Source organism: Marmota monax, unplaced genomic scaffold, assembly GCF_021218885.2.
Source record: "Marmota monax isolate L192 unplaced genomic scaffold, Marmota_monax_Labrador192_F-V1.1 WCK01_AAM20220418_F8-fsc00006, whole genome shotgun sequence".
Lineage (NCBI taxonomy): Eukaryota > Metazoa > Chordata > Mammalia > Rodentia > Sciuridae > Marmota > Marmota monax.
The window spans coordinates 16,385,117-16,412,345 of NW_026693712.1; the positions used below are offsets into that span (position 1 = coordinate 16,385,117).

At 44.8% G+C, this 27,229-nt stretch overlaps 1 long non-coding RNA gene across 2 annotated transcripts in view; it reads right to left on the minus strand.

Annotated features, from left to right (window-relative positions):
• Positions 1 to 25,929, minus strand: part of LOC124103641 (uncharacterized) — a 127,565-nt gene extending 101,636 nt beyond the window's left edge. The window contains exons 1-4 of one of the 2 annotated variants that reach the window (XR_006855244.2): positions 25,439 to 25,929; positions 24,305 to 24,374; positions 20,646 to 20,733; positions 18,760 to 19,033 (exon numbers count right to left, since the gene is read on the minus strand). This is a non-coding gene — a long non-coding RNA (uncharacterized LOC124103641). The remainder of the gene's footprint in view (positions 1 to 18,759; positions 19,034 to 20,645; positions 20,734 to 24,304; positions 24,375 to 25,438) is intronic. The other variant, XR_006855246.2, reaches the window with a different exon arrangement.
• Positions 25,930 to 27,229: the final 1,300 nt, after the last annotated feature.

Below are 27,229 nucleotides of genomic sequence, written 5' to 3' on the forward strand. Positions count from 1 at the left end.
TGTCCCAAAGCCAAAACTCCACGATTTGAAATATTGAGCAGCTCGGCAGCACAGCAGCAGAGCCGTGGCTTTAAAACAGATCACACGGATCACACGTCAACCCGGATATTTGTACATTTTATGATTTTTTAGGCTAATAGGATGCTCTTTAAGACCCGAGTTCCTGTTCCATGAGATAGGAAGAGAAGAGTCCTCACCTGGTTGAATTACTGTGCAAATGCAATGAAATAATACATGTAAAGCACCAAGCGCGTGGCAAGCTTCACAGGCAAGTGCTGGCTGCTACTGTTTCTACTACCCACTACGATTTCTACTACAGAAACAGCTCTCTCTCTCACTTGTGCCAGAACTGACGCTAGACTAAAAACAATCAGAACAGCGATCATTCCCAGCCTGGGATCTAGAGCATCCAGAATTGACCTGGCTGCAGTTGGGCCAGTGCTCAGAGCAGCCACCAGAGGACCAAGGAAGAAAACAACAACAACAAAAAATCCTTGAAATGGGATGAGAAGCCTTGGCATGTCTCTTGGAGAGCCAAGTTAAAAGAAAGATCTGTGTGAAACTAAGAGAACCTACCAGAAACCACGTCAGATGACACTGATGCTGACAGAGCTGCCTTCCTGGGTTATAGTTTCCCATCCCCAAGTCAGAGATGGCAGCAGAATAAAATCCTGAACTTCTATAGTATATTCAAGGGCCTTTTCAGGTTTGGGGGGATTTTTTTCCCTCCCCTTCCTTCTCCTTACAACGAACAATTCCAAGGTTCATGAAACTTACATTCTGGAAAGGATCACAGGGCTACAAATGGGTAGAGATTCTATGAAGGAAATAACACGGGGGTGGTCTGGGAAAGCTGCCCTGACACAGCAGCACAGGACCAGAGGCTGTGTCCATGACACAAGCAGGCTATCTTGCTCATTTCTCATATTTAAAGCAAAACAAACAAACAAATAGACCCAATAATGAAGTACTCAAGGCAGGCAAAAGAAGGAGGAGACTGGGGGTGGGGTCTTCCTATTTAATCAGTCTCTTCCTCCACCAATAACCCATGTAAAAGTTAGCACAGGAAGGACCCCAGGGGGGTCTAACACACCTCCCCAGATGGCCCTAAAGCATCACCAGAAACACAGATCTCTCCAGTTTGTGCCAGAAGCACTGCTAGACTAAAAACAATCATAACGGCAATACCCATTTCATACACACAGCTCTGCACCAGGCACTGGGCACCAGGCGCCAGGCCATGTACTTCCTTGTCTAATCCCCTCCACAGGGAGGATGAGGATATCATGATCGCCATCCACATTTTACTGACGGAAAAGGCAAGCTCGGGGAGATTACATGGCAAAGCCTTCCACAGCATACCAGGCGGGACAGGGGTTGTATCAGAAGACACTGTACACGTGTTCTGCACACGGGTATAAACACACGACATGCACAGACACCGCCATTCCAGAACTGTGGTATAATAGGAAAGACAGACAGACACAAGGTTTATACAGAAATAATCCATTACCTCTGGGTAAAGGGAGGATGAGAGCAGAGAAGAAGGAACCACAGAAGCTTCTCTGAGACAGACACCCAGTGGAGGAGTGAGGGCTTCCTGGGTGTAAGGGGGGACATAAACGTGGTAAGAATCAGGAGCAACAGTCGCAGCAACCCTGGAAAGAAGACAGCAAGCTAGAGGAGCCGAAGGAAGGCAGGAGGGACTGGGGCGCCCTGGGTGAGGCCGGGAGGCAGGGAGTCTGAGAGGATAGAGAAAGGGGATAGAGGTGAGGTGGTGGGGTTCTCCTAGGGCCAGGCTAGGGAGCCACCATGAACAGATTTGAGCAATCCAAACATTGCCACAAGCCGAGGTGCACTTCAGGAAAGCGGCTTGGAGACACATGTTAGGTGATGTGGGAGGAAGCAGCTGCTACTACAGAAATGATGAACATAATCCATATGAAATGTATTGAGTATGGAGCAGGGGTGGCAGAGAAAATAAAGAGGAAGGAAGGAATTCAAGAGAACCAGCAGAAAGAGATGGCACAGGACCTAGCCAGCCTATATATCAAAGGAGAAAGCCAAGTCACAACTGGGAATGACACGGGGCTATATAATGCCAGCAGGACTGGGGACCAGGGCAAGTTCAGTTTGGGCACATTAAAGATGAGACCTGTTGGGGTGACAGATGCTGAGCCCTCTGTGACGCACCTTGGTATGCTCTGTCAATCAGTTGCCACTCTTCCCATTTAACACACGGAAAGCTGAGTCTTGGTGAGATGAAGGGATCCGGCCACTCATATGCTCAGGCACAGGAGAACTGGGGTCCAAATTAAGGCCTCTCTGGGCCAAAGCCCACATCCCTCCACCAGCCCATGCAGCTTCCCTGAGCTCTTCTTGGGGATTAAACCTTCTCCCGCTCCTCTGCATTGGCTTATGTTCTGCCATCTAAAAGGTGAAAGCTTTCAGATGCCCTATCCTGCAGGGGCCCAGGGTCTGCTACCTTTCAACTCTCAGGCAAAGTAAAATCCACAAACAAGTTTTGTTTGACACAAAAATTTTTCAATACATAAGTTGGTCATTGACACTTAAAAATCAGAAGATTTTACACACAAATTCAGATATGTGACTACTCTTTCAAAAACCAGATTACTGCCAGGCACAGTTGCATGCCCAAAGGCCCAACTACTCAGAAGGCTGATCTGGGAGGATCAATTGAGACCAGGAGTTTAAAACCAGCCTGGGCAGCACTTTGAGACTCTATCTCAAAAGACACACAAAAATGAAAATAAGCAGGTTATCTGGTGGTATTGGGTCTGTAGCCTCCTCTGGCCACAGTGGCCTTCAGAGAGGCAGCTGCCCTCTTAGGTGGGCACAAGCTTTGGTGTAGTCCAACATAGCCCCCACTCCCAAACATCCAACAACCCAAATAGAAACCAAGATGTGTGACCACCCAGGAAGTCTGTTGTTGAAAGCCAGTCATCATTTTTTTCTTGGGGACATCAAAAATTCTCTGGACTGGGTTAAATACAGAGTGCAATTTTCAACTAACAGGGAACCCCGCCTTCCTGGTCTTTGCAGCATTTGGGTCTCTGACCTCTGATCCATGCTGCTGAATTTTATTCTTATGGGAAGGTAAAGGAGAAGCGCTTTGGACACTGATGCTTGGATTCCAGTTTGGGACCACCCCAAAATAGTCTCTCCACCCACTCCGCAGCTACCACATCCCCTGCCAGCTCCTGAGCAACCTACCTGCTGCCACATGGACCCTAAGTTGTCATTCAAAAGTTTGTTCAGCAGGACCTGCTAGGGACATGGGGACACAGAGGTGTATTTGCCTAGCATCATTTCAAAATAAATACAATCCATGTGGAATAGGGCTCATGCTGAGGCTGTCTGGGGTCTCCAATGAAATGGGACATTCTTTCAGAGCAATGTGCTGACAAGGGAACGGAGAAGGGAAAACTCTGATTGCAGAACTCTCTCTCTAGCTGAAGTTTGACATAGAACAGAAAAATGAAATGCACCCCTTGCATCTCTCCAGAAAAATCTCAGTATGACCCAAGATATAAAGGAGAAGAGTCGGAGATGGTCAGTAAAAATGAAGAGGAAGACTCTTCAGCCAGGTCTGAAGGTAAACAGGTGGCTTTTATTTAGGATGTCCTGCATCCTGGCTTTTTAGGATGACAGGAAATGCCTTGTCTCTCCAAACACTCTCAGATGCTCAGCATCTCAGCTTCTCCTGGATGATTTCAAGTCTACCAAGCATGGGTGAGTAGGACAGACCTGCTCGTGCCAGCTGGAAACACCCTTGCTTTCCAGACTTGACAGAAGCCACCCCACCCCCCACCCACACTGCACACCCTTCCTGAGCTTCCATCTGTAACTGGTCCTCCAGAGAGGCCTACCCCCAGAGTTTAGGCACAGGGCACACCGGGGTTACGAGATGAGCAACCACAGACATGCTCCTGCCTGTCGCGGGGAGACAAACAACAACCAAACAAACACACCTAACACAGGCATGCATCCTGCAGAATGGAACTAGGGACCCTGAAGGAAGGGGACAGTTTCACACAGGTGCAGAATGAGGTTGTCGGACAAGAGGGAGGGCAGGCAGGAAGGCTTCTGGGGATAGCAACTGGCGGTTGAAAGAGGTGTGACAGGGAAAGTTTTGAAGCAGAGGGAACAACAGGTGCAAAGACTGTAAAGAAGCAGGAAGCACAGAACGTTCCAGAGCCTGAGAGAGGCCTGCTGTGCATGGAGGCCAGGTGACCCATGAGGAGGCACCAATGAGCACCCGGGGCCTGCAGGGCCATGTCGTAGCTGTGCAGGGCTGAACTGTGGTTGTTCAACCCCTGGGACCCCCTCCTCAGGGCCTTCCTCTCTGCTCCCCACATAAGAAGCACTGGGTGAGCATGGGCTGAACAAAAGCATGAGAAGAACAGTGAGGAAGACACACCTCACGGTGGACACACACACAGGAATTAACACAAGAGTGGAAATTAAATGTGCGACAACCCACCCAAAGCTGGAGCCTCTGGGGAAAGATGCCTGCACTGTGGCAGCCCCAGGACTTCCTTCTGCAAACTGGCTTTGTTTCCTTTCTGATTCTGAAGTCTAAAGCTGTTTGCCAGCCTCCTGGTGGCCCTCCCACACCTGGAGAACACCCTTCTAGTCTCTGGGCAGCTGAGCCCGGGCAGGAAGCCAACCAGCACCAGCCCTGGGGCCATGAGCCTGGGGCTTCAGCAGGCCTGCCCGGGAACAGGTGGGCACTCCACTGGGCCTGATGACCTGTTTCCTCTTAAGCTTGATTTAGTTCCATCACGGTCAACTTGAAGGATCTGAAGAAAATGTAGGTGGGCCCTACAGGAGAAGTTTGCAGGGAGAGTGGGTGGGAGGCAGGAGCCACAGATGCAGGCGGCACAATTCCCTAGAGGCCAGCCCAGGACCAAATTAGAAATGGCTGGGAAGCAATGGGACCACTGTGCTGTTTCTGGGTCACGATGATGTCACTGAAAAAGCGCACAAACCCTAGACAAGAAGAGACAACAGGGACAGGGGACGTGGTTAGTGGTAGGGCCTTGCCTGTCATGTCTAAGGCCCTGGGTTCCATCCCAGCACCAAAGGGGGTGGGGGGGGGACACACAACAAGAGGTGTCCCCACCAACCCCTCGGGAAGGCCAAGAGGTTCACACATCTGGAATTACTCAAGTGTAACCCCAAATACACACATAAATCAGGAAATTTTATTGAATTTTTTATTTGTTTGCTTACTGTGGTACTGGGGATTGAACCTAGGGGCACTTTACCACTAAGCTCTGTCCCAACCCTTTTTATTTTTATTTTAAGACAGCATCTGCGATGCTCCTGCCTCGACCTCCTAAATCACTGGGATTACAGGCCTGCACCACTGCACACGGCTAAATCAGGATGTTTAAATCATCTTTTGTGATTTCTCTAAATTCTTGCAAATTCTCCTTTGAATTTATAAAACTTTTTTTTTTAAAGATTTCATTCCAACCTGGAAATCACCCTGAGAGATCCTTCAAACCTCCATCAGTCAGATCCTTATAAAGTAAGTGTGCTTCAGCCCCTAACTGTCCCCTTTATCAGTTCTCCAGGGGCTTCTCATTGCACCTAAAACTAGAGGGAAAAGTCACACCATGATCTAGCCCTGCCCATGACACCAGCCTCATATCACTCCTCCCCCACTCCACCCTCCCTGTCTACAGTCAGACGGTCCCAGTGGTCCAGTTCCTCCTCCAGGTCCATCACATCCAGCCTCTGGACCTTTGCATCACCCCTGCCGCCTGGTTGGTACTTTCTCATCCTTTGGGTGTCAACTATCACCTTCTCAAAGAGAGATGGTCCTTAGTTGCCCCATCAAAATTAACACAGGGCTGGAGGTGGGCCTGTGGTAGAGCTCTTGTTGAACATGTGCGAGGCCCTGAGTTTGATCCCAGCATCGGAACAAAGAAAAAGATACCCACCCCCCAGCCACCCCCTTCCCCCACCACCCCCCGCCTCCCACCCAGAGTTACATGATTCTCCACTCCTGTCTCATCTCGAGCCCTATTTTATTTATGTTTTAGAGCAGATGCATGTCCAACCAGGAATTGTCTGTTGTCCTCATAGTGTTTTTTACTATAATTTTCTTATTTACCCTCAGGCTCTCCCACTAGACGGTTGGTGCCAAAAGAAAAAAATGGCCACCTTGATTCCGAGGTGTCTCCACAGGCAGCACAGAGCCCGGCACCCAGGAGGCACCCAGACACTGCCAACCACGGAACAAGCAAACTGCATAATCTGCAAAATGACTATTCCAGACTCCTCCAGAGTGTTAACTCCTGAGAGAAAAAAGAAAAAAAGCTGGAGAATTATTTTCCATAAAAGGGCACCAGAAACATGACAAGTTAATGTCATATTTATCCTTGATCAGCCTGGATCTAAAATAAAAACTAATAATAACTGAGAACATGATGGAGACCTTAAGTGAAATTTCAATATGGACTGTATATTGGCAAAAAGTACTAGATCGATCTTACCCTTCCTGAGCTGGTATTTCCTCTGTGGTTGGGCAGGAGAATGCGAAGCTGCGTATTGAAGTACTTTAGGAAGGAAATGTCATGTCTGCCACTTACTCCCAGATGGCCCAGCCAAAGCAAGTGCATTTATCTGCACATGTCCACACACGACACTGCTCTCTGTTCTTATACTTTTTCTATAGGTTTTTAATTTCTCAAAGTAAAAGGCTGGAAATACAATTAAAATAATGGATGGATAAATAGATAAATGTCAGAATGCTTTCTCGTTTTTGGTTGAAATGATGTGATTTATCTAAGATCTTATGGATAGTCTTTGGCAGAGTTGAGGTTATGACTAAAATATTCAAACCTCCAGATCTTTTGAAATTTCCACTGCTTAAAACAACTCACTGGGCGCTTGCAGCTCTCAGGTAGGTACATTTCAGGGCTCTGAAGTGCATTACTGGTTGGGATATGCATCAGCTTAAAAACATCGAAACCTGTTGGGTGATTTTAATCTGGGAGTCTTGCTTCCAGGCATTTTACCTTATAAGATAAAAGCTTTCTCATTTGCATGCATCTAGTCCTCAGACAAGCAATCAAATCTCAGTCCTTTCCACATGCCCCATACAACGTGATGACGGAGACAGGTTGGGAGAGAAGGCTAGCATGACATTTTAATTTTCTATTTTTTTGTGAAAATTCTTAAGCCTAGGCTTCCTTTTTAAAATTTTTTATTCTAATTTGTTACATACGACAGCAGAATGCATTACAATTGATATTACACATTCCTTTTTCTTTTTAACCTAGAACATTTGAGGCCTGTGCAACTGTGCAAGGTCAAGCTCCTATACATTCTTCAAGTCCTGCCCTAGATTCCTCTTCCTCCAGGAAGCCTTCCCTGACATCTCTAGGATAGTTGAGCAGCCCTTCATCTGGGCTCCCATATCCCTCTACCTTCTCTGTTCAGAATTAAACCTCACTAACACAAATTTTTATTGCCCACCTTGTCCATCTCTATCACTGGGTCATACCCTCCCCAAAGACAGGAATGGAGATGCAGTGGCAAACCTATCCCAGGCCATAGAGGACTCAGCTAATCCACCAAACAATTTCATTGAACCAGCTGGCCCAGCCCCACTCCTACCAAATCTTTTTTTTTTTTTTTCCTGCAATGCTGGTGCCTGAACCCAGGGCCCCGGGCATGCGAGGCAAGCATGCTACCACTGACTACCCACCAGGCCCAAATCTTCAGTAACAGGGAGGGCAGGCTGAGGCCAGCCTTCCCAAAGCAGCTCTAATGAAACTTTTCTTCCTCCTGTTGTTTCAGGTGTCCTGTGCCATGTCCCCTTTGGGACAGGAAGTGTCCTGTGTCACTGTTTTCTCCTCTTGTTCTGATATCAAAGGTTTGACCAGGGAGTTCCTGTGGGAAGACCAGGGCCTGGGTCCAGTTACCCACCACCTGCTAGAACAGCGACCGGCCCTGCTGCCAAGCGGGGAACAACACGCCCTTTATTAGATCATAACGACAGGACTCCCGCGGCTGGCGCATCCAGGCACAGTTGCTCAGGCAGCAGCTCTCAGGTCTCGCCAGGGTGGAGGAGAAGAATGGTTTCGGCAGGAGGTCTGGGGGACACAAATTATATAATTCCCAGGATTTGATTATAGAGAAGGTTTTCAATTGTTCTAGCCCTTCCCAAGAAGACTCCAAACTAAAATCAAAACTAATACCTCACTGCTATCTGCAAAGGTAACAACTGCACATAGAAAGAAAAAAACATGGTCACAATGTCAAAAAATACATATTTGATTCTAAGCTCCTTCCCTCCGCAAGCCTGTGGGGTAGGTGGGGCATTTAACCTCTTAGAGTCACAGTTTCATTCTCTATGATTGATGGTCCATACAGTAGTGCCCCCTTATCCACCGGGACATGTTCCAAGACTCCCAGTTGATGCCTGATACCACAGATAGTATCAGATTCTACAGATACTGTTTTACACACACACATACACACACACATACACACACACACAGACACCTATGAGAAAGTTTAATTTACAAATTAGGCCTGCTAAGGTATTAATAATGACAGCTAATAGAAAAACTAAATAATTATAAAAATATATTATAATAAAAGTGATTTTTTTAAAAAAAGTGATTTAAAACTTGTGAATCATTAGCTAGATACACCTGTAATTCCAGCTACTCAGTAGGCTGAGGCAGGAGGATGGTAAGTTCAAGGCCAGCCTGGGTAACTTAGCAAGCCCTGTCTCAGAATAAAAAATAAAAAGGGCTAAATATGTAGTTCACTGGTAGAGAACCCCTGGGTTAAATCCCCAACACTGCAAAATAGATAAATAAAATTTTAGGAAAAATAGAATTTAAGAATTGTTTATATCTGGAATTTTCCATTTAATATTTTTGGAAGGCAGCTAAACACAGGTAACTGAACCTTAGAAAGCGAAACCTCGGATAAAGGGAACTACTGTACCTTTTAATCTAGATAATCAAGCACATAGTAAATGATATGCATCATGCAAACATTTGTTAAAATAACTTTAGGCACAAAGTGCTATGATGCTGTGATAAGATTCAGGAAAACCATTCCCTTGAATGCAGGAAGGAACAGGAAGGGACTAGAAGAGTCTGAACATGCTTGCCAGGGGATTGCAGATTCCACTGAAGAGGCATCACACAGTACCCTTGGGAGTTCATCATGCATCCAGTTAAGGGCGTAAAGCTTGGTGGGGGATCCACGGAGTAGGGGCAGATGCTGTGGTTCTTGTTCTTGTCTACCCCTCACAGCTGGGCCCTGGGTTTTCTCAAACCAAGTAATTGAGATGTGGCGCTCTTCCCCCAGGGTCCAGCAGGTGTGCAGAGGACAGCATGCATCAGCAACCCAGAACAACTTAGCCTGAAATTCCACATTGATGCTTAAGGAACTGTTTGCCAAGCTCTTTTCTGCCAAGGAAGCTGCCTGCCTGCTGACCCTCTGCAGGGAACACTCGGGGGACCTGCCCACCCAGCATCTGCCAGCTCCACCTCGTCCTTGGCATCTGGCTCAAATGTCACCAATGCAGGTAGGCCTTGCCTGATAACCTTCCTTATCCACCTCCCTGCGCTCCTGACACAGCATCCCAACAACTCCCTCCACAGCAGGGTGCCCAGTGGGTGGTCGAGAGTGTTAGAGTTTTATGTCTTGATATGCATTTGTCCCGTGGACCATGAAGGCAGGGGCCTGGCAGTGAGGTGATCAACACATGCTGAGCAAATAAGTAGATGAATGAATAAACTCATCAACCAAAGAAAGGAAGGAAGGGCCAACGCCTCGGAGAAATGGCCGCCTTAGGCTTCTTATCCCTGGGAGACACACATTCAGTAAGTGCAGTGGCATTCTGGTGGGTATTCTGGTTTTCACTTGTTTAGAGAGAGTGACACAGAAAGAACTCTAACCAATGCATCTGTTCTGGTGGCTTATGCTGACTTGAACTTTGCCTTCCAAAGAGGCAGTCTTTAGAGGGAACCCACTAAGCCTCCCAGGGTGACCCTGTGTGGCCTCCGACAAGGCTGAACAGTCAGTCATGCATCCCCATTTATTGTTTGCAGCCTTTAACCCAACTCCAACGGGGTTAGGAGAGCCTAGAATCCCAGAAGGGACTCCTGAGGGAATGAGCTCCCACAGTTACTGCCCTGAGCACATGCCTTCCAAACTCAAGGCTGTGGTTCACAGTGCAAAAGGGAGGTCAGGGTGCAAGGAGAAGGGGTGCAGCAGCCCGTGGGGAGGAGGAGCAATCAGTCCCCAAACACAGAGAACATCTGAGGGACTTAATGGGGACACTGAAGTTTCTCCCTGGCCTTAAGAAAATATTTATGAAGAGAAGCAGAGGGGAGGGGGACGGGAGCCTTAGTCCCCACAGGTAACTGCTGTGGACCAGAAGTAATACCACTAACAGCATCAGACAGAAAGGAGGGGCAAGGAGGGGGATAAAGGAGATCACAAAGGGGGAAAAAAATTAAATGCAAAAGTCCTTCTGGGAACAAAACCATTCTATAAGAAGACGCCTCACTGCAAGTTGAGCTCCTCGGTTCTCAAGATCCCCACCCCCATACCTATGGACATTCATTTTTTTCTTTAGTAGGAAGAGGCAGATCTTCTCTGCTTTTCTCTCTGTCTTTTTCCTGTTTGCTTTTTGGCTCTCTCACAGGCCTCCTACACCTTCTGGGTTCCAAGAGCATCCTGAGGATATTTACTAACAGGAAGCTGGGCACGGAGGGAATCGACACAGTCATTAGGTGACATAAGCCCTTTGACACACTGCCAACTCAGCCTATTGAACATACAACTGAAAAGCCAGCATTTTACTCAAACTAGGTCACCTCCAAGTGCTGTGCATGTCAGCTGAGAGTTCACCACAGACCCAGAACAGGGGAGCCAAGTGGTTGGTGGCTTCCCCTGGGACCAAACTGTGGTTGCCCAACGGGGAGAGTAAGAATCAGAGGGGAATTTGTGAGATGGATAAAGTTGAAGATGGGGTGGGGGGTATCCAGGAGCAAGTGGATTTCCAAAAGCAAGCTGTGGAGCTGTGGCTGTCAAGGTCTGAGCAAGCCACAGATTCGCCTCCCGTGCCTCCTGTGCCACTTATGTGGCATTTGGCATTCTATTTTTAGGCACTTGTTTCTATTTGCTTGATAACTCTTCTCTTCATTGAGCTACAACAGTTCTTCAAATAAAGGATCAGTTGCGTAAAGACAAGGACTGTGTCTATTTTGTTGTTGTCTTCAGTTTCATCTCGTTCTGCACAAGACCCAAAGCCAAATGCCCGGTGACCGACTGGTTGCATTAAAATATGGTGAGTTTGTTGAGCACATGGGCGCTGGGGTCTGTTACATTTGAGCTGGACACGTTGGCTCCATTTCTTGTCAGCCACATTCCTTGAGAACTTTTCCAAGTTCTGTGTGCTCAGGCTCCTTGTTTATATCCTAAGATTCACAGTATTGCTCACCTTCAAGGTTCTGGTGAGGATACAGTGAGATATTATATAGCAAGGGTCTGGCACTAAGTGAAAGTTCAATAACCATGAGTTATTTTATATTTCAATTATTATTATTACTGTGAATGATGATAGGATCCTACCAGGCCTGGGGGTTTCTTGACAGCCACTAAGTATGTCTAGGTTTTACTCTTAACAGAATAACTGAAAACTACCCATTCAGGAGGCTGAAGCCTCACCTGGCATATTTAGGATAAAAGCACCTACAGGTAAGTCGTGCTCGACTGAAGATAGTCCACTCTTTTGAAGGGGTGATAGACTGGCAAGATAAACTGATTTTCAGCAAAGCATTTCAAATCGTGTATCATTTAGCCTTTATGGTCAGTAATACAGTATCACTGGATCTGGGCCCAAAAATTGTACAAATAAATGGACTAATACTTGGTTGAACATATACATGAGTATTTCTCAAATTGTGCTCTCTAAAATCATTTGCTGTTTTTTCATGGTGTTGGGGATCAAACCCAGGGCCTTGTGCATGCTAGACAAGCACTTAACACTGTTTACAGGTTAAAGGTGGTGCTTGGAGGATGGAGGGGAGAGAGCCTAATGGTCAAGTATGTTTAGAAAACTATGCCTAACAATTTTTATCTCAGATTTCTTTAATATAGTTATAAGCATCATGAGTCTTGGAGAAAGGGTATGGTATGTAGCACTATCTCAACATATTAGATCACAGGGCTCTGTTTCTGAAGACCATCCCACAGACTGTGTCCTAGAATGTGTTCTGAGACACGCTCATCCACGATCAAGGGTATTTGACATCAACCCAGCAGCAGTGAATGGGTATGCTGCTGGCTCTGTCCTTGACCCAGTCTATCTAGTTCAACCTCATTAATTTCTTGACATGCTGATCAGACTTGAAGATGACACTAAGCTGCATGGCAAGACTAAAGGGGAGATGCTATAATTGGGACTATGGCCTAATAAGATACTCCATAAGAATTAAGATCAACGAACACAGAGCATTCAGGATGGTGGAAGACGGGGCTCAATGTAGTACATGGGGAAAAAGGCTAGGGACTCAGGACTATGAAGACAGAGAGAAAAAGCTGGGTCTTTGATAAAATTGCACCTTGCTCAAAGGTACTGCAAGCCCACTGCCACCAGCCTTTTTAATATACTTCTATAGTTTGGATGTTAATGTCCCCCCAGAGGTCCATGTGTTAAACTCTCAGTCCCCAGGGTGGCATTATTGGGAGGTGCTATGAACCTTTAGGAGGAGGGACCTAGTGGAAAGTTTTAGGTCACTGGGGACATGCTCTTGAAGGGACTGTGGGACCCCAGCCTCTTCCTCTATTTTTTGTTCCCCAACCATAGTAAGAAGTTTGCTCTACCACAAACAAAGCCACCCCCCACCAAAAGTGGCCAAAGCCCACCCCCCACCCCCCGCCATTGCCATCTGGCTTCGCAACCAAAGGCCCGGAGCAAATGGGTCCACCTGATCATGGACCAGAACCTCTAAAACTCTGAGCCAAAAAACCTTTTCTCCTTCTAAATTGAATATTTCAGGTATTTTGTTATAGTGACAGCTAACACAGAAACCAATAAATTTCCTTTAAATGTTTTCTTTTCTTAAAATCTGCAACATAAGGGCCAGGGATGTGGCTCTGTAGTAAAGCACTTGCCTAGCACGCGTGCAGCTCCAGGTTCCAACCCCAACACTGCAAAAACAAATAAGCAACCAGGCTGCAACATAAATATCCCAAATGGACAGTTCTGTCAGGTAGGCCATGGTTTCCAAAGATGATATTGCACTTCTAGGGAGAAGCTAAAGAAGCCTCAAGTCAAACAAAGGAGAGATTGTGACCCAGATGGTTCCTGGGGTTCAGCTTGTATGTGGTTCTAGGTGCCAGGCTTAGAGGGACAGGGACTACCAGGAAAAACAGTCAGGATAACAAAGGTGCCTGAAAACGTGTTCCATGGAGAATTATGTAAAAGAAAGGAAACAGACAGACTGACGAGAAATACGGAAACCTGAGAGGGTCTAGCCTTCCAAACGGAAAGTTTGTGAGGAACACAGAATTAAATGCTCCTTCTTCTTCTAGAGGGAACAGACTCCCTTGAAAAACTGTTAAAAACCAAACTGTGCAAACGCTTACAGGGGATTGCCACTCCCCATCACCTGCGCCAAAGCCCACCCCCCACCAAAAACCAAAGCCAAGGTGAGGAACCTCAGGATACATGCCCATCCCCTGCCAGAGAAAGGAACTAGGCTCCATGATAGATGTTACAGACAGGAGTTCCTATCATCCTGGCCATCGAACACCTGGAAAGAAAGGTCTACCTGCGTGGAGGGAGCTTTTCATCCAGAAATTGGAAGAGTATTCACAGGGAAGTTGTAGAGGGGTTTCCTCCAGGCCACTGGACTAAGTGACCCAAGGCCTTTTAGGACTCTGCAACTTTAGATGTGATCTGACCACCTAGGCCACACCAGAGAGCTTGTTAGAAACGCAGACACTAGGGTGATTCGGACGCATGTCAGTTTGAGAAGCACATCCAAGAATATCCAAGATCGTCCACGGGGAGAGAAAGGGAAAGATTCTGGTCCCTCGGCAACAGCTTTCCACCTCCATCTTCAGAGAAGAGAGCCGCCCTTGGGTTTGTGTAAGTTTGAATTTCAAGGGTACCAAGTAAAGGCTTGAAAACCTCATCCCACCTTCTACCGATTTATGTAAGTTTATCCTTCATCTTTTCAAAGTTGCATATGGAGAACTGAGGGGAAGAAGGGGACAATTCCTGTTCTGTCTCTAAGCCAGGGTCTAAAACTTAAAGAAGGAAAAAGTAGTGAAAACATATTTAGCTTCATGATCAAGTTCATCTTTTTTCTTTCTTTTTTTTTTTTTTTTCAGTGTTGGGGATTAAATCCAGGGCCTCGTATATGCCAAGCATGTGCCGTACCACTGAGCTACACCACCAGCCCATGATCAGCTTGTTTAATAATAATAATAATAGATATAATTTATCATGTACTCACATGGACCATGTATACTGCCAAGTGCTTATCCTATTTAATCCTCATAATAATCCCATAGGATATGGACTATTATTTTTTACTTATTTTTTTGAGATAGGGGCTCATTTAGGTTGCCCAGACTGGCCTTGAACTCACAGTCCTCCTGCCCCAGCCTCCAGAGCAGCTGGGATGACAGGAGCATGCCACTGCACTTAGCTACTATCATTTTTTCCTCTTATTTTCTGAATCAGTCTGAGACTCAGAGAGGATACATGAGTTGCTCAGGACCACACAGTTGGTTAATGAGGGAGCTAGGTCCTGTGGTCAAAGTTCAAGTTCTTAACGACTAAGCCCCACAACTATCTCCTTCAGAGGAAATCTCCTGCCTTCTTTTCAAGAAGCTGTAAGAGTGGCTGCCTGAAGGCCAGGTTATCTAGGGATATGGCCAGGCCACTGGCTGAGTGGCCTCAGAGGCAGGTGTGCCGAGGTCTCAGATCTCAGCCGTCCATTATATTCTGTTCATTACACAGGAAGACTTAGAGGTCGTGCTTTCAAATCCTGGCCCTTTCTTCATTATCTTCCCCAGCATCAGAGTTCTCCCAGTCCTGTATTGACTTGCTTTATCTCCTGGCTGCTGGCCCATCTCCATTAGATCCCAGGCATCTGAGCACAGTACACAGCTCTCCCGTTCTGACTGAACAGAATGGACTCGCCATTCCTTCTCTATAATTTTGGGCATAGTCTGAGAGGATTTGGAAGGTGTCATTGACTTGGAATTATAGTTCTTTGTTACAGAATGAATTTCCGGACTATGTTGAAGAGAGACCAGTGCCCCTCCTCTTGCACTTACACAGGCAGCTTTGTTCCCATCAAAGTGTCCCTCTAATTGCACTGTGCGCGTTCACCCCGACTGTGCCGCTACTCCAGGAGGAACTCCATCAAAGAGAACTCAGACTTCCTACAGAGCTTAACATCTGCAGCCCTCACGTGGAAACTAATCTTGAGTTGCATATTCTTTTTTTTTTCTACCTTTGGTCATTAACTTTTTTATTTCATATAGCTATTAATTTTTTTTTGGATGCCTGTGTTTTATACGCCCTGTATGGCAGGAAGTACATTTTTAGTTATCTGTGTTTCCATCTCAGCAGCCCAGCACACTGCCCTGCCTCCATGATGCTGATGACCACGCAATTGATTGGAAACTAACTGATTGCATTTTATACATTACCGTGCACATCTGTTTCTATGTCCAAAGTGAAGTCACTCTTCCAAACACAGAACTTATTTAGAGGGAGGGACTGGGGGAGGGGGGCGGCGGGGGAATCTCTAAGCATGTTGAGATCCTGAAGCAGATGGTGCCGCATGAAAAAACCATAACATTATGGTTTCAGTCTCATAAGAAGTAACAATAAAACTTGCTCCCATGAGGTCAGACTCAGCCACTAATCCCCCTGGTACAGCCGGAAACACAAAAGCTTCTTAAAGTTCAGGGACCCCACCCCACCTGGTTAGACAATAACCAGGCCCCAAACCTCATTTCTCAGCTGCTTCTGTTATCACTTGATCCAACTCCCAAACCACTTAAAAAGAATGCTGGGGATTTGCAAATAAATTTGCCTGAGAAATGAGACAGAATTGTATCATTTTCTACCTACCGGGGCAATCCTTAATGGTACTAGCTAGAAAAACCTGGGCATTCCCTCCAATTATAAAGAAATGAAAGAAAAAGAAGGGGAAAAAAAAAGGCTCAGCAAATGTTTTTTAACTTTGAATGGGTCCTGACACACTTTTTAAAATTTCTTCAGATTTCTCTCCTAATAGATGACTCCCCCACCTATTTTCCATTCAACAAATAGTTCTCATCATTCTCCTGATGGACAGTCTGCCCAACACCAGACAAAGACACAAGCTGTTGGCTTCTTATCATTTAGCTCCTTCAGTACCACAATATCTTCTTCTCCAAGACAGACTTTACCACAACAATTTCTAACAGCATCTGAGAACCCCCGACCAGAAAAGGAGGGAAAATACTACCAGGAATGTAAGAGATTCTAGAGCCAGGCAAAGTTCAGACTCCGTCTGTTACTCTACAGCCTTTGCTTGGGATCTTATGAGCTTGGGCCTGCTCCATGCCTCAATCACTTCAATTTTCTGTTTCCCTCTTACATATTATACATACATGGAGAATAACATCCTAAGTGGGGGATGATGGCATTTGCTGGTAAATGAATGGAACTGGAGAGGATCATGCCAAGTGAAGTAAGCCACTCCCCCAAACCAAAGGCCAAATGTTCTCTCTGATATGTGGATGCTAACACACAATGGGGCGGGGGGTGGCAGCAATAGAAGCTCATTGGATTAGACAAAGGGGACTGAAGGGAAGGAAGGGAGAATGAGAATAGGAAAGACAGTGGAATGAACCAAACATAACTTTCCTATAGTCGTACATGAATATGTGACCACTGAAACTCCACATCACGTACAACCACAAGAATGGGATCCTAATTAGGATATTATACTCCACGTATGCATAAAATGTAAGAGGAAAACAGAAAAGAAGAGTGGAGTTGAAGGTACAATTAGATAGGAGTGAGTTCTGGTGTGAGATTGCACAGCAAGGTGATGACAGATAACAACAATGTACTGCGTATTTCAAAAAGCTAGACGTGCCAGGCGCAGCGGTGCACGCCTGTAATCCCAGGCTGAGGAAGAAGGATTGCAAGTTTGAGGTCAGCCTCAGCAATTTAACAAGACCCTGCTCAAAATAAAAAGTAAAAAGGACTGGGGTATGGCTTAGTGGTAAAACCTCTGGGTTCAATCTCCAGTACCAAAATAAAAGAGGAAAGGAGAAGAAGATGTTGAATGTTTTCACCATAAAGAAATGATAAATGGTTTGAGGGGATAGGGATGTTTAACCTGATTAAATATTATACAGGTATTGAAATATCACATGGTAGGTACCCTATACATACAAATTCATTTTTTCAGTGTTAGGAGTTGAACACAGGCCCTCCTGCATTTTAAACAAGCACTCTACCACTGAGCTACACCCCCAGCCCAATATGTACAATTTTTATGTTTTAATGTTAATGTTTTGTTTTATGGTTTAAAATAAATTTCATTAAAAAATAAAATAATTGAATAGAAAATATTCCTTATCTGAGGCGAAAAGTGTCTGGCCCACTCGAATGGTATGACTCTACTTTGTGTTCAACCAGAGACATGAAAAATTGTGTTCTATCTGTGTAATATTAACTGAATTACATTCTGCTGTCATATATGACTAATTAGAATAAATAAAATTTTTAAAAAGTGCCTGGTCCTTTTATAAATTCATACCCCTAAATATTATCATATGACTTCAACCCAGAGGTTAAAGAATAAGATGATTGAAGGTAAAAATGGGCACAAGAACTGGGCCCAGTGGCAGGGACTCAGGAGAGAGAAGAGGTGAGCAGGAGAACACTGCCTCACTAAGGGGCCACCTGACGTGGCACAGTCAATTGTAACCACAATTGTGACCAATTGTGCCCTCTGTTCTGATTTTAAGAGAAACCTACTTTCCTTGTTTTGATGTAAAATGCCCCATTTTTAAATGTAGGCTCAAAAAATGTGAGAAGCCACCAAACCAGGCAAGCAGGGTTCTAATCCTAGTTTTTGTTTTGTTTTGTTTTGTTTTTTGCCAGTGACCTTGGACAACTTCACCTCCTCATGTCTTATTTTCATCACACGAAAATTAGCCATAATGTCAATACCTATCTCAAAGGGTTACCTTGAAGAATAAAAGATATACATAAATCCATGTATATAAATAAAGACAAATGATTAGAACAGTGGCTGGAACATAGCATAGTGTTTTTAGCTATTACCATCATCATCATTTTCTTTTTAAACAGGACTATTAATTGAACCCAGGACCTCATGTATGCTAAGCAAGTGCTCAACCACTGAGCTACATCTCCAGCCCAACCATCATTACTATTGAAAACACTGTATAAAACAAACAAAATAGTTCTCTTAAGAGAACTCATCCTCTGTATGAGGCAACACTTTGAGGCCTTAGCTGGGCCTCATTAGCCTATTATACATTCATGGAGCCCCATACCCTGGTCTCTACAGTTGGAAGGGCTGGGTAAGAAGTCTGTCTGTATCCACTGGCCAGCCATCACCAGAGACCTAGGGACACTCTGCAGCTAGACCCAAGGGGGATGCTGGGGACTGACCCATTAAATGGCACATCAATTACCTCTCCTGCTTTGCATCCTCTCTGCCCAGGGATGAGAGTGGGCTGGGGATCGATGAACCAGGCAACCAAAGCACGTCAGGGTACTTTCCCAGTCTGCAGTTTTTGTCACAGAGAAGTTCTGGATATAAGGAGCCCACTGGAAAGGTTGAAAATTCAAGCCACTTTTGGTCCTTGATGCAGAGCAATGACACATGCCTACAATGGCAGCTACTAGGGAGGCTGACGCAGGTGGATCTCAATATTGAGGCCAGTCTGGACAATGTAGTGAGACCATCTTGAAAAGAAAAAACATTTAAAAGGGCTAGGAATACAGCTCATTTTGTAGAGTGCTTGCTTAGCAGGAAAAATGAAAAAAAAAAAAGAAAGAAAGAAAAAGAAACTACTTTGCCTTAGCCAAGATCACAAAGATTTTTTTCCCAGTGTTTTCTTGTAAACGTGCTATAGTTTTATGTATACACTGGGCCTATGATCCATCTTCAGGAGGCATCCTGGACAGATGTGGGAGTATTTTTGTTTGTCACCACGACAGGGGAAGGTTTGACCAGCAAGGGGTGGGCAGGGCAGGAATGTTAGAGGTCCTGCAGAGCAAGGAAACACACGCCATGATACATATGACCTTCAGATGATCCACTGAACATCCATGTAGACAAAAAATCTGTTCACAATTACGTAGATATCGACTTAACTTTCATTTCCAAATACCAAAATCTTTAAGGAAAGTTTCACCAATATTAGTTCATATTTCCTTACTTCTCTTAACCCTGAAGTTTTTCCTGAACAGCTCCTATTTCACTCTGTCATCTACTATATTGGTGCCTGTGCATTTACATATTGAATTAGATATTTTGTTATAAACTCATTTCCTCTCACTTTTCCTTTATAATTCAATTATGGTATTAAATTAATTTTTTATCTTGTGTGTGTAGCTGGTTATATTATATATTTAGCAACATGAGATAAAAACATTGAGCTGAGTTTAAAAAAAAAAAGGATTGGAATGACATCTGTGACAATACCGTTTACACATTAAATTAGTGCTGCTGCTGTGTAATTAAAAGTTCTAGAAATTGACACACACATTATTCACATTTTACAGGAATCCACAGGAAAGATATACACATTGCATACATTAGAACCTCTGCCTGGAGGAAGGAGGAAACGGGAGCAGAGAGGAGGATGGGAGATGATAAACGGCTTTGCAGGAGAGGGACTGGCAGGGATGGATTGATTGATTGATTGATTGATTGATTGATTGATTTTGGTACTGGGGGTTAAACCGGGGCACTTCACCACCAGCCACATCTCCAGCCCTTTTTTTAATATATTTTATCTAGAGAAAGGGTCTCACTGAGTTGCTTAGGGCCTCTTTAAGTTGCTCAGCTGACCTTGAACTCATGATCCTCCTGCCTCAGCCTCTTGAGCCACTGGGATTACAGGTATGCCTTCAGCCCCCAGTGTGCCCCCCAACTTATAATGTGGTTATGTCCCAATAAAAGTCCTTGAAAGGTTGAAAATAAATTTAAAATATCCTAAATCAGAAAGCCTTTAATACTGACTGGGATCTTTAGTAAATGACAGCACCCCTCCCCACACCCCACAGTGGTCTTGGGCAATTGCCTGGTTCAGTTCACATATGATATCATTCCATGTTGAAGATGAGGTGACCCTGGTGCCCCGAAAGATAAAGAAGTTTGCTTCAATTCCACAGCAAGTGGCAGAGTGACGGCCAGCACTCAGCCCCTGCCTCCCAGGACCCACCTATACTCCATGTCCTGCTCTGATTTATGGAACTCTGGGTCTCCATTTTCTACCACATTATAGAGTTAAATATTAAATTTCCTAAATATTGTGCAAACATTCTCTGAGTGTTCCAGACAGTTTCTTACCTGGATAAAGGTGTGTGATCCAAAACCTTTCAGGGGGAGATGTGCTGTTTATCTGGAATCAAGTCCTGGACTCAAGGAGAATCTAAGCCTGTGATAGAAACAAACTGATGAAGCTCACTGGACCTCAGCTTCCCCATCTGTTTAAAAACATGCCCAACTCAAAATGTTTTGGGGAGAGTTCAATGAGATTGTTTATGAATGTGTCGTGTATAATATAAAGCAAAGATGTGGTCCAGAGAGTTTCAGGGATCCCTCAAGTCCTTGGGGAGATTTTTAAGATCAAAATGATTTCCATGCTAATATAAAGATGTTACTTGCCTTCTTGACTGTAAGTTTCTCACAGGTGTGCCATGGCACATCCAGAGGCTGTGGGATGTGGGATATTTGTAACAGATTGAGTACAGGAGATATGAGATATTCAACTAACTTCTGATAAGCCGGGTATTTGAGGTTTGCAAAAATGTTAAATTTAAACATTTAGAAAGAAAGAAAGAATTAATTAATTTTATACCTTAACCTGCTGAACACCATAGCTGGGCAACACAGCACACAAAGGAGTGTTCTCCTTGTGAGGTGACACTCACGGGGAGCTTTACCCCTGCTGCGGAGCATAGGTGCAATAGGATCAATCTGGGGATCTTTAGCTCTGGAAAAGATCAAAATTCCAGGGCTGGGGTTGTGGCTTGGTGGTAGAGCGTTTGCCTTGCCTGCATGAGGCACTGGGTTCGATCCTCAGTACCCCATAAAAATAAATAAAATAAAATAAAAATATTGTGTCCATTGACAACTAAAAAAATATAAATAAATAAAAATTTTTAAAAAGACCAAAACTCCAAATACAGATTCTACTGAATGGCATTGCTTTCACACCATGAAAAAGTGGAAGAATCATAATCAAACCATCATAAGTTGGGGCCCACCTGCGATTTGCTTTAAAAATTAAATTTTTGCCTGGGTGTGGTGGCCCATATCTGTAGTCTCAGTGTCTGGGGATCGCAAGGCAGGAAGATCACAAATTCAAGGTCAGCATGGGAAACATAGTAAGACTCTGTCTCAAAAAAGAAAAAGGGCTGGGGAAGTAGCTCTGAGGTAGAGCACCCCTGGGTTCAATTTCCAGTAACCAAACCAAAAACAAACTCTTTTGTACTTTTGTCAATTATACCTCAAAGAGCTGTCAAAAAATACCAGGGTTGGGGGATGTGGCTCAATGGCAGAGCACTTGCCTAGCATGCGGGAGGCCCCAAGTTTAATGCCCAGCACCACAAAAGCAAAAATTTTAAAAAACAGACAATATACTAGTATGTCTAAAATGGTCATAAGTGTTAGGGAGGGAGGAAAATGCAGGTGAGGGGACAGGAATGTCCTGGGAAAAAGAATTAAAATTTGGGTGGGGTGGAGGCCCTTTAACAAAGATAATGATAAAGATGTAGAAGTGGGGCTTATAGAAGCCTAGGGGCAAAGTATTCCAGGCAGAGGGAATAACAGGTAAATTCTTTAAGGTCTTGCTGGGGGTGTAGTTCAGTGGTTAAATAAATGCTTGCTTAGCATGCACAGGGCCCCAGAGTTTAAGCCCCCTCACCACAATAAATAAATACTCATTTTTCTTGTGGTACTAGGGATTGAACCCAGAACCTCACACATGCAAGGCAAGTGTTCTACCATTAAGCTACATCCCCAGCCCTTCTTTATCTTTTGAGACCACGTCTCATTAAGTTGCCCAGACTGGCCTCAAACTTGTGATCCTCCTGCCTCATCCCCCCAAGTAACTGGAATCACAGGTATGCACCACCACACCCAGCTCTGATAGATTCTTTAAAGTAACAAGCTCGGAATATTCCAGAAAAAAAAACAAGGATACGGAAGCAAAACAAGCATGGGGTGAGTAAAAGAAGATAAGGTCAAAGAGGCAGGAACAGGCCAGTTCAGGAAGGTCTCATAAGCCCCTGTGAAGACTTTGATTTTTATTCCTAGTGACATGTGCAGCCAATGAAGGATCTTGAGCAGAGTGACATAACCCAAGGACACTTAAGAACAATTGTTAAGGGCTGGGGTGGTGGGGCTCAGTAACTGAACGCTTGCCCCACATGCATGAGGCACTGGGTTTGATCTTCAGCACCACATAAAAATAAATAAATAAACAAATAAATAAAGCAAAGATATTGTGTCCCTCTACAACTAAAAAATGGAAGAAGAGGAGGAGGAGGAGGAGGAGGAGGAGGAGGGGGAGGAGGAGGAGGAGAAGGAGGAGGAGAAAGAGAAGAAGAAGACGAATTGTTAAGTCTGCCATATTAAAAACCGGAGGGTCAGCAACAGAGGCAGTTAGGAGTTGTCTGCAATAATCTAGGCAAAAGCTGGGACCAAGATGGCAGCAAAGGAAATGGTGAGAAATGGAAATATTCCAGATATATTTAGAAGGTAGAAAAGGCAGGATTTCATATATGTACTTGGAAAATTATGTCAGATTCATGTCACTATTTTTCCTTTTCCTATCCCTCTCTCCCTTCCCTCCATTCCCCATTGTCTAATCTCCTGCATTTCTATTCTTCCTTCACCCACCTCTCCTTATTGTGGGTTAGCTTCCACAAGTCAGAGAAAGCATTCAACCTTTGTTTTTTGGGGAGTGGCTTCTTTTACTTATCAAGATAGTCTCTAGATTTATCCATTTGCTGGCAAATGTCATAAAGTCATTCTTCTTTTTGACTGAGTAGTATTCTATTGTATATATACCACATTTTCTTTATCCATTCATCTGTTGAAGGGTACCTAGGTTGGTTCCATAGCTTAGCTATTGTGAAAACGTGAATCCCACCATCGTGTACATCTTTTAGAATGAGATCTTAACTAGAATAAGATATATTCCATGCTTATAGGATTATATCAAAATAGATTCAGCTGTCATGAATAACTATTAACAAATTTCTTTCTTTCTTTTTTCTTTTTTTTTTTTTTTTGGTACTGGGGAATTGAACCCAGGGTTACTCAACCACTGAGCCACATTCCCGGCCCCATTTTGTATATTATTTAGAGACAGGGTCTCACTAAATGTTTAGCGCCTCGCTGTTGCTGAGGCTGGCTTTGAACTCGTGATCCTCCTGCTGCTGGGATTATAGGTGTTGCACCACCCTGCCTGGCAATAAAAATTTAAAAAAAGGAAAAAAGACAGGATCTGTTAGTGCTCTGAATATAAATGGATTGAGGGAGAGGGGTCAAGGATAAACCCAAGGTCTGAAGCTAGATACCCTGTAGGATAATTACTTTCTGAATTTGGGGAAGAACAAATTTGTCAGGGAGAGGGAGACCAATTTGATTTGGATCTTACTAAGTTTGTGATGCCTATTCAGATTCAAGAGGGGACATTGAAAGGGTAGTTGGATACAGGAATCTCGCATTTGGCAGAGAGGTCAGAGATGGGAAATGGTATTTAAAGCCATAAGTTGGAAAATGTCACCAAGAGAATAAGGACAGAAAGATGAGATTCAAGGACAAAAATCTAGAACACTCCAACATGTAAAGAAAGGAGAGAGAAGAATAAGAAAGGAAGTTGATAAGGAGTTGAAGGTGAGGTAAGGTGGCCCTAACAGAAGTGTGGTATCCTGGGAGTCACATGAAGAAAAACCGTCTCAAAGGCTGGGGTTGTGGCTCAGTGGTGGAGCGCTCACCTAGCAGGCATGAGGTACTGGGTTCGATCCTCAACACCACATAAAAATAAAATAAAGACATTGTGTCCACCTAAAACGAAAAAGTAAACATTAAAAAAGAAAGAAAAACCATTTCAACAAGAAGGGAATAGTCTGTTATGCCAAATGCTACTCACAGGATAATAAAATGAGTTTGAGAAGTGACTGTTGGATTTGGCAAAGAGAAGCTGGAAGCGAGGGCAGGAGCTGGGCTATTTAGGGAGGTGTGGGCACAGAGAACTTTCACCCCTTCTTCCCCCACTTCTCTGCTACCTTGCCTTTGAACATGTTTTCTCTGCCTGGAAAAGACCCCCCACCCCTCTGTACTGAGTTTCCACTGGCTCAGAACCCTGACCTCAGTTCATCAGGGAAGCCTTCCCAACAGGGTGCAGAGGGGACCCTCTCTTCCAGGGGTCTGTCTCCTTCCCAGCACGGGCCCTGTGGTGTTTTCCTTGGGTGTGGGTGTGATGGTATAAGCAGCATCATAGTCTACCCTCCTGCAATCTCCAGGGACAGGAACATTTGGGTCAGGGACTTACTGCACGCCCTAGCACAGGGCCTGGCATGGAGCAGGCCAGGCATGCAACATACAAAAACTGTGTCCCCGGCACTGATGTGACTGGGGAGAAACACGGAGATGGTGAGATGAGAAGCATATCCATCTCCGAAGGGAGGATGCATTCTGGATTCCAAAAGACACTGCAAGAAGTCCTTCCTCCATGCACACAGCTGGGAGGGACTGAGGCAACCAAGATCAGTCTGAGAGAGAGGGGTTAGGGTTAGGGTTAGGGTTAGGGTTAGGGTTAGGTTTAGGGTTAGGGTTAGGGTTGATGGCTGGGATCAAAGGAGGAAAAGAGGAGATGGAGGAGAGCTCCAAAATCCAGTCTACCCAGTGTAGACTCTTCATTTTAGGCAGTGCACAAGTGGACTCTGTGATTAGAGGCTGGGAAATCCATTTGACCCCTTGCAGTTCAGCAAACATTAAGCTGTCCCAAACTTGCCAAGGAGAGAGATGCTTGTTTGGGGGAAATGGAGGGGAGCATAAAAACATATTTTAAAAATTAAAAATAAAAAAATAAAAACTAGAAGAGAGTAGCTGGGCATGGTGGTGCATACCTTAATCCCAGTGGCTGGGGATGCTGAGGCAGGAGGATGGTGAATTCAAAGCCAGTCTCAGCAACTTAGCGAGGTCCTGTCTCTAAGTAAAATATTACAAAGGTCTGGGACGTGGCTCAGTGGTTAGGTGCTCCTGGGTTCAATCCCCACTACCAAAACTGGAAGAGAGTTAGTAGATAAAATGTTCATCTTGGAAGGAAGAATAATAACCTTATCAATAGTAATGTGGGTTATCTCATCTCATGTTCGCCTCCCTAACTCCCTATCTAAGGTCACTTCCTCCAATCACTGTTAGTCCCTTCAAAGCAATGGTCATCATCAAAGTTACCTTGTCTGAATGCTTCTTTGCTGCTTATCTTCTGCCTTCCTCCTGATAAAGCAAACTCCTTGAGGGCAGGAACCTTATCTATCCTAGCTGAGCCCCTCTGATAGAATAGCACCAGGCACACAGTATGCACCAAATACTTATCAAGAGAGTGTACTAATACCTGTTTTATAGATGAGGGTCCTTGCTCATCTTTAGTTTTTTCCGACTTTGGTGTTTAAAGCATTGGATGTTTTTATCTTATTTTTGCAGTGCTAGGGATCAAACCCAGGGTCTTGCACAAGCTAGACAAGCATCCTATCACCGAGCTACACCTGCAGCCCAAAGCACTGCCTCTTTGGACTGAGGCAGCTCTAGACAATCTCTGCTTTGCTTCTGGTGTTTTAGCAGTAGAAAGGCTGATCTAGGCTCCAGATCTCTCTTCCAACAGCAAAATCCGTTTCTTCCCTAATGAAAATACAAGAACCCACCACCCACCTATTTAAAGAAGTGTGTGCTTTGCCCTTCCAGCCTCTGCATGTGCTCTTGTTCTGCGGGAGAAGGGGGATTCTGTGGGGGGCGGGGGGGGGGGTGCCCCTTCCTAGGGAGCTCATCAAACTCACTCAGCTGTCCTAGCCTTGCCCCTACATTCCTTTCCTAGGGTCTCCCTATAGTAGCATTGCAAACTAGGTGGCTTAAAACAACAGAAATTTATTCCCTCACAGTTCTGGAGGCTGTAAATCCAAATCAGTGTGTCAGCAGGGCCATGCTCTCCCCCAGGATCTGGGGAAGAATCTGTTCCACACCTTTCCCTTCTGATATTTGCCAGAAATCCTTGGCATTCCTTGGTTTGAAGCTACACGCTCTGATCTTGACCTCTTCTTCTTGTGGTATTCTTCCCGTGCCTCTCCACTCCTCTTCATATCAGGACACCCTACTCCAGTATGACCTCTTCCCCTCCCCACCTGCAGTGCTGGGAATTAAACACAGGGCCTCACAAATGCTAGGCTAGAAGTCTAGCATTGGGAGCTATACCCCCGACCTTTATTTATTTATTTGTGTGTTTGGGGTTTTTTTTAATTGTTGATAGATTTTTATTTTATTTATTTATATGTAGTGCTCAGACTTGAACCCAGTGCCTCACACGTACCAGGTAAGTACATATAAGTACTACCAGGTAAGTATGCTACTGCTCAGCCCCAGCCCCAGCCCCTTTATTTTTTATTTTGAGAAAGGATCTCACTAAATTGCCCAAGCTGGCCTAATACTTTCGATCCTCCTGCCTTTTCCTCTTAAATCACTGAGATTACAGGTGTGCATCACCACACCTGGCTCTCTATTACTTCAACCTAACCAATTCCATCTGCAATGACCCTATTTCCAAATGAGGCCACGTTCTGGGGCACTGAGAGTTAGGGCTTCATACGGTTTGGGAGAACATAATGCAACCCATATCTCTCCAAGAAAAGAGCTGGTTCCTGCTCTCG